Here is a 9,014-nt window from a genome sequence, read left to right on the forward strand (position 1 = left end):
GCGTTGAAAGCAATGTGTGGTGAATGACAGTAATATGCAGCGTGATTTAACTTGGAGCAGTGTGAGTAAAACAGGGATTTAATACCTAATCCCTTGAATGATTGCATGGAACAAGACAATGCGTAGTCCAAAAATGGGAAATATGGGCTTCCGGGCAAAGCTAAACTTTAACATTACTTTTAAATTTTTCGAAAATAAATGGAATAAATAATTGTTAGACACAATGGCACATTAAAACACAAATTAAATGTATGTCAATTTCTCTTTCATAAATCAGTGCAATAAAACTGCAATTTATTCTTAAAAATATTTTTTTCAAGGATTATAAGTAGTGATTCCCTACATAGCTAAAACTTGATATAATTGCTCGTAGAAAGAAAAAAAAACTCATTTGAGTTGACACTTTTACTAAAGTACTGTCAATGGTAAGTGGTTGTTTTTAGAATGTATACATGAAACAACAGAAAAAAACCTGAACCCTACCCACCCCAAAAAAGAAAAAAAAAGAGCTAAAAATCTTAGACACTTGGGGGTAATATACACAGAAATATGGTTATACTGTTACTGTACATAGAGACGGTTACAACTCCTCAATAAGCTGCAGTCATATTAGTCATTTTTCGCAGAGGATGGGAATAAAAACACACATCGGTCTATATTATATTGTCTGTCTACATGGGTTGCTAATGTTTGTGTTCAAATATCCGTTACTTGTAGGGTTCTTGAAAATTTGAAATACTAATAAGTTGCCTTACTCATATCTCAAGGCACCACTGTGACATTTTCCAGGGGCACCTGTTGCTCATCGGCCCATAGAATCGCCATCACACCACCCGTCTGACATTTGTCTTGGTGCCATGACACATTTTACAGAGTCTCTTGGTTTTCCTGTAACAGATTTAAAATCTCTTGCAAGTGGACATGATCGCGAGTGAAACCTCAAGAAACGTGTTTATACAAAAGACATTTATTAACATTCTTTCCCCCCACCCACACTTCCTCTTCTGGAGATATAACAACACAGGATGACTTCTTTCAGGTAATTGTCAACTTGTGTAATCTTGAGTGTGTCGTTAAAAATCAACAGCCGCCTCTGGTTACTTAAGTAGGACATGGACTTATTTGCATGGGTTCAATTGGCATAAAGGGCAGCGTGTGACTAATACTGCTGATAAAGAAAAATTGTATAGAGGATTAGTTTTATGGTCATAGTTTAAAACAACACTGAACATTTTCACATGGATAGGCTATGTTAAATAAAATGCATAAAAAATAAACCATTGAAAATGTGCGATAACTCTTTCAAAAAAGTTAAATTGCTGCGTGGAACTCTTTGTAGTTCATTTGTCGGATGTTATCAGGTCAAAATTGCTAAAAGAATTGTCATTGGCTGCCTCGATAATAAAGAAAAGAAACGTTTCATTTTTCAGCAGGGAAAAGCACGTTTTAAATTTTAACACAAGGTGGCGCTAATGCACTGCAGCATTGGCATCAACCTCAGTTCAAGGTCAAACAATTCAGGTTAATGTTTAATACAGAGAAAAAAAAAGGATCGCAGTACAAAATGACTGGGAATATTTGTGAGGTTTACTCTTGAAATAAAATCAGGATTTGTTCACTCATACCATTACCTCAAAAATTCAGGTACATTGCATGTTTGTTTGCTGTATGTGCAAAATAATAATAAGCTTTGACAACAAAGGTACTCTTGTGATTCTTGGTTGACTTTCACAACTGTTCAAGAGACATACAGTACATACAAAATACAGTTCACTTCTGAATTTATTTTCTCCATTTTTGTAAACTCATGTGCTTATTTCTTTGTAAGATGTTCCAAGAATTTTGAATCCCATCATAACCGACCTTGACTTCAACGTTTGTTTCATACGAATATAAGTCAGACGAGTGTAAGGAGGCTACACGTGCATATAATTAACTTGGCACACACGATTTGAGAAAGATCAGCACATGTGGCGTGGGTGTACAAGTTGCAAATATTGACAAATGTAGGACAAAATGGAGTCGTTCGGAGGAGTGAATAAGAATGGCCTTTAAAGCTGTTGTTATGACTCTCACTAGATTGCATGTGTACTTACAGTAATGTTAAGGTCATGAGTGCATGTAAACATAAACCAGACCTTTTCCAACGTATTCAGGTTGATGTACTTAATTTGCCGAAGTGGCGCTGGAGCCATTTTGAATGGTCACACTTTACATTAGCACTCAGGCTAACACGTGCTTTTTCAACGTTACTGTGTCGCAAGTTTCGATCATTCCATTTCAGACATTCGCAGATTATGTCAGAGCAGAGCGTTGGGCAGTTTATCTGAGTTTAAGTCATATTCAGAGCATGACACACTGCATAACCAAGCATGCGTTTGTTTAGTGTGCAAGTGTGTGCGTGCCAGCTCTTACTGATCACCGATCAGCATTTGAACAACGGCCACGGACTGCATGTCGACGCCCCGAGCTATTGGCTGTTTGATAACACAGGAATGAGCTAAATAAAGACGTGAACGTCAACGGGAAGCAGGAAGTCACTATATGTTTATTTCTACTGGGAAAGTCAGACAGCAACAAATAAGTCAAGCTCTACAACAAAGTGAGGTCAAGCAGATGTGACGCACACGCTTTGTGCCGCAAGACAAACTACAGCTGTCAACCATTCATTTTTGTCTGCTGAATATATATATATAAAATAATTACAAAAAATATATAATATATATATATATAAAATAATTACAATATATATATATATATATATATATTATGATATATATATTTTCAAATAAAATGACTTGGGTAATTATTTTAAGAGGGTGACGATACATAAGGTCAACAAAGAAATGCTTGGGTGAGTTTGGTGTAGATGAAAAGGCCAATCAAAAACCTTTGGGACGAAATACAACCAGTGCTAGCCAAATACGAGAATTCCCGCTAAATGGGCTACTTATAGTAAGTAGAGGAGTGTGAACCCTCCTCTAATAGACATCATGCCTCAATTAGCCGCCAGGTGCACCCCCCCCCCCCAATTTGCCCCTAAAACCATAAAAAATTGAATTCTCTATTATACAGTATACTTTATAAAACCACATAGTGATATAATTAAATCAAATTAAAAGAATGAAAAACTTTCTGTCAAACGTGTTCTTCATTTCAATGCACATTGTGCTGTTCATTCTTGGTGTGCATGCATTGGCCACCTGTGTCAGTTTAAGGATATTACATCGAGACAGCAATAGAATGGGTTGATCTTTGCAGAGGAGAAAGAATAGATGCGAGTGCTGTTATATTGTCTGTCTACATGTTGCTGCACATTTTGTGTACACATATCCATTGCTTAAAAGGTTATTACACCATCACACAGATGTTAATTGTTTGTACCTGTCTATGGGGTTTCCCATAATGTGTTAGCATTAGCATTAAGATAGCAGACTAAAGGCCAAGCTATGTGGCTTTACATACACATTGTTTCATGTTTAGTTTGCCTGTAAAGTTTAACTACAAGTAGTTAAATACCATTTTTGAGAATATTTACAAATTCTATCTGACCGACTGCTGGTTTTTGTGACGTCATTGGAGTCACTGCCACCATAGAACTTATTACATTTGCGCTCGAAAGTCGAAGTAAAAAATCTCAAGCTGAGGCAACACTGAACCGGCGGCGCAGGTACCGATTGGGCCGCCTGCCACTGCTAAAAATACACATTGGTATCTCAAAACCTGAAACGAGATGCATGGTTTGTTTACTCAGAGGGCGAGAGAGCAAGAGAGAGACCAAGCCACGCATGCAGTTATCTGGTAAACAGCGCTCAGATCCAGACGTGAAACATACAGACTTGATCTCTCCTTCTTGTATCAGAAGATGTCCCTTGTCATCAATCCCCTCTTCTATTTCACCTCACACCGTTCGATACGGCAGTAGAGCGCAGGGCGGCGATGTGTGTCCTCAAGGAACCTGGTGAATAGTAATGAGCCTGGCCTGTGTCGATTTGCTGGAAAAGCCAGAGGAAGACTGGGAGGGTTAGTTGGGGAATGAGGAGGCGGGGTCAACTGGGAGTGAAAACAAGGCTCCTCTTGCAGCATTGATGCAGCACAAGTGAGAGTTGCGCTTGCATTAAGCCTTCCAACCCCTCTGACCGACATGACGTCACTGAATGAACCACCAAAAATGGCATCACATTCAATGGACGAGGAGTGGGGCGGGGGGGGGGTTCACGACACCTGCTGTCTTCATCCCACATTCACTGGGAAAATTCCTGATGGACTGCTACGACAAGAAAGATCACAAACAAGGTTTGGGGGAGGAGGAGGGGTGAACTCATGTCAGTACTTTACATTAAATGCAACTTGCTTTTGTCCTGGTTGGGGGCGGGGGGAGTGGGTGAAATATTATTTCGGGTGAAACATTATTAGTGGAAATGGGAGTGGTGACAGTGAAGGATAACTAAAGAATATTCTCACTGGCTGCAAAGATCAACTTGAGTGGCTGGCCTGAAAGGAAGGGAACAAACACAATAGAAAGCCCCCCTACCTCAGCCCCTCTTTTATCCATCCAGGACCAGTGGGCACTCTGCCAACTTGGAGTCTTAAGAAATCATTCAAAGAAAGCCAAAGAAAAGGACTTGTTTAAAACCAGGAACAGCATTCTCTCACAGTCTCTTGTTTTTTCCTGACATTTCCCACGTGAAGCACGGATTTCTGCTTGATGTTTTCTCTGACATTACATCCAGGGAAGAGGGGGGGGGGGGGGGTTCTGAGGAATTGCCATTCACGTAACGTTTTGAGAGCGTTATAAGTGGGTGAACCCTTCAGAGCCCCCTTTCACCCTCTTTCCCTCACTCCTGGTTTTCATTCGCCTTTTACTCCCTCCTGCTCGCATAGTAACTCCTCCCCCCTCTGCTACCCATTGTCTCCCCATACAGTATCAGGCTGAGGGGATGCCATTCCGGCTCCAGCCAGGGACGCGGAAGAGATACAAGGAGGTAAGAGTCGGATATTTCCATCATAAGCATGCGTTAACAGAATCTTACTTTTAGACGTGTGTAGTTATAGAGATGGGCTTAAGGGTGTATTTTGCATTTTTTTGCTTGTCAGAGGAAGATGCTTTTGTGTTAGAGTGAGGATACGAAATCATCTTTACATTCAGAGCCAGTAACCTGTGATGATGTGTGAGTCATTTGCTGTGTCTGTCTTGTTTTTATTTTTTCCTTTTTATTTTTTTTTAATAACTCCATCATCATGCATGCTTCACAGTCATACCCGCAAAATACACAACACGTGGTGTTGATCAACATTAGTGATGCAAAACATCTGGCCAGAGCTGATTGTCTAAATTGGCTCCCAGCAGAGAGGGACCATGTATGCTGTTAGGGGATTAGAGCTAATCCTCCCCGTGGCTAACAATCACCTTCTTGTCTGGACAGAGGTTGTCACGGAGGCTTTGGTAATTTATGCTGAGATATGCATCGACACAGGCTCACTGGGGCTCATTGGAGGTGGCCTTTCATGAATAAACAACTTCGCTCAATCAGTGTGCGGCAAATTCGCTCTCTGAGGTCGGCTTAACATCTTATACGGTCACATACAAAACAACTTTGAATTTCAAGGTTGGATGAAGCGTATTTTTATGAGTGTTGTAGTTTTTCTTCTTGCCTTGCTTGTAACAGGTGCATGGAAAGTGGAAGAGAAGTGGTTCTCCCAGCACGGGGAAAGTTGCAGCATAGTACAGGAAGTTGAGGGAAAAAAAAGCAACGCGGTCTCAAAGGGGCTTTTGTTATTTGAATTGGAGACAAGAATCACAGGCTGACAAATACCTGGCCCCTATGCACCTCAAATACCTCTGTTGCACTTGATACAATGTCAATAAATGCCTCCTCTGTCCTCCATAGTAGCCTGCTTCCCCTCCGTACACAGCACTTCTTTTTTTTTTCCCTTTTCTTGTTTGTACAACGGCTACTGTTCTCTGAGTACGCATGTGAGTGAGCAAATCTGGCCTTCGTAGCTGGAGTCACGACTCAATGAAAACCCAACAGCTCAGATTGTCTGGTAACATCAGCCTCTTTTTGGTTGTGACATAATCACTTCCATAATTAACTTATAGGCCAATCAGATAAATATAGAGAAAAGAAAATTGCATCACGGTAGCTCTCAGAGCAGGAATGCCTTCAATGATTTTTACTCAGACAGTTTTAAGTCTGAGAAAACAGCTTTCATGCCAGAAACCACACTAATCTCTTGAGGCTAATTTCCAGTACGGTATAGTTTTATGATAATGGTAGTTTACACCTCTATTGAAAATTATGCTAATTGGATGAATTTTATGCTCCAGCGATCAGTTGCAGTGGTAAAGTAATTCTAAATATGGCAAAAAAAAAAAAAAAAGAAGCTATATTGGGGTGCTCAATAGGCTTTCTGCGCCCAATAATGATTTAAAAATGCATCCTTCCAAAGTCATGCATGGATTAAAAAAAAAAAAAAAAAGTTCATTCGACGTGCTTAAGATTGAGCAGGAAAATAGCTGTGATCAAAATGACACCTCGCATTCAGCATTTTATACCAAGGATTAAATTAGCCTGCCTAGGGATTGAAATCACTCCCACAACATGCTGCTGTGAGGTTCAAACATCGGGGAAAGGGTCATTTGATTTTAGTGTGCGCTGTGAAAAGTACAATTTCTAGGAGACTGCGAGCTCCCTTGGGCTTATGAAGACTCTGTTTCTTTGTTTCATTATTCATGCTTATGTGAGTTTTAAATCCGGAATGTTGTCTGCAACCTGCCCCTCATTTTACCTCTTTTTTGTTTCCAAGTTTTTACTGCAGCGGCGTTGCATCTTGTCTTCCAAATGAGTGCACGACTGTGTCGTATGGCTTTCTATTCCTATGTGAGTTCCCTTTAGCATTTCATGTAGGGTTTAAAGCCATTGGACACACAGTGGATAATCAACAAGAGGATTGTTTTTGAAATGCTAACTGGGCTTCACTTTTCTAATATACTCAAAACACATGAACTCCGTCACCTCATTCTGACAGTTACGCAATGTTTGGTGAACTATGTGTCAGGAAAGTTCCAGGACAGGCGTCACAAAAGATGTTTCAAGTACAAACTTCTTCCAGGAACCTACGCAGCTCAGTCGTCGCGGCCATCTTGATACGGTCCACCTCTTCAAAATGGATCCCTCTTGATTCTGAGAAAGAAGGGGAAAAAAATGTGTGTTCTCTTTGTAGACGTGCTTCTGATCGTCCGGCCCACAATGAAGGGGAAAACTTGTAACTTGGGTTTTGAAATACAGACACCAGCCCTGGAACTTCACACACATAATGATGATAAAAAAAGTAACGGCTCATTGCATTCTGCGTTTGTCCTGGAACACCGACTCGACATATCGGATATGACCCGATATACCAGATTTAGATCCTGTGCTCTATTTAGTCATCCAATTTAAGACAAATAAATGCATCTCTCCCTATCATACGTATAAAAGAGAATGACCTCACACCTGGAAATTGTTGACCAAAACAGCAGCACCTAGCAATGCACATTAAGGTTTGTCGGATGATTGAAAGGATGGAAACTTACTGCATGATATTAAAAATGATCTTATGATTTGTAGTGATGGCATACTTTCTGATATCGACTGCATGATGTATTATTTGTTTAACCTAGTATGTTTCCATTCTAGCCATTTCGCTGCATTCCTCAATAATTGTCCATTTTCTTGAAAACTCCACTTTCACTTGACGTGGATTGTAAAACACTAGTGCTAACTTTGTTCAATAGTTTTAAAATAAAGGCCTACTTCCCCAATACACAGTTTGTTTCTTAATTAGTTTTCATTTTATGTCTGTAGCAGTTATCAATACATTTGTCTGGCAAAACATACCACAGACACTCCTTTTTTTCCCAATGGATTTGCTCTGGATTTGTAAAAGATAAAAAAAACAAAGTGGAAGGTTTGCCTGTGCTCAACTCCTCCATGCAGGTCCTTGTATTTGAATCCAAGCTGATAAACATGCCAGAGTGTAATTAAGAAAATAAAGAAGAGTAAAAAATAAAGTACTTTGTCATCAATTCATGTGTTGAACGTCAGGTCATTCTCGATGATGATTTCTGTTCAGGTTGGGGTGGGTTGTTGGGTGAGAAAAATCAGAGATTAGACGAATATGAGTTTGGGTGTCAATTTGATGAAAACAGGAGATAAAAATAGATTCACCAAATGTTTATCATTTACCATTGAAAATTATTCTTCCAAATGAAATAGCTGCATTGCACTGTATTTAGTTTTTGTACCTGGACGTGTATCAGAAAAATTGTAAACCTGCAATGATTGTAAATATTAAACATTAAAACACCATAGTTTAGTGGGCTTAACTCTTCATCAAGAGCAAACAAAAACAATAACAAGTAAAAAAGACACAGGTTTCATTCCTAAATAGTATATTTAATATTGTAAGTCAAACTTAACTCACTTGTTGGCAACATGCAGGAGCATTGGTCTCGGTTCAGCAGGGTCAGGCAGTTTTCGGTCCTTCAGTCGCACTTAAATCTCAGACTGCTGGCGCTTGAAGAGTTGAAGTGGGAAATACAGTCAGTCATGTGTGTCTTTATTGAATCTCTCTCTAGTTGTGGATGAGCAAGCCAGGAAGCAGTCCTGCACACAGGATGTATACACAAAAACAACCAAGTAGGGTTAGTTTGTTTTGTCATTTTGTCCTCTTGTTTGTCATTTGTGTTGAAGAATATTCATTTAGTTCTCCTGTAGCGCTCATGGACAATCCACCGCATGGGACAGACAACAAAGAGAGTGAAAAGAGTCTGTTCTTAGGCGTTCACTTGACTTTTGCTTTGTTTGCACTAAGCAATAAGCCTAATTTCTACCTTTTGCAATTTAATTGGGCATTTGTAATGTTTGAGCCATGTTTTGCTTCATGCTATGTATATATGCTAAATGTACTATGATATGATACTGCCCAAATGTGATTTGTATTGCAACCTTGTTCAATAAAAATTATGT

The sequence above is a fragment of the Vanacampus margaritifer genome, chromosome 1 (assembly GCF_051991255.1).
Source record: "Vanacampus margaritifer isolate UIUO_Vmar chromosome 1, RoL_Vmar_1.0, whole genome shotgun sequence".
In the NCBI taxonomy this organism is placed as follows: Eukaryota; Metazoa; Chordata; class Actinopteri; order Syngnathiformes; family Syngnathidae; genus Vanacampus; species Vanacampus margaritifer.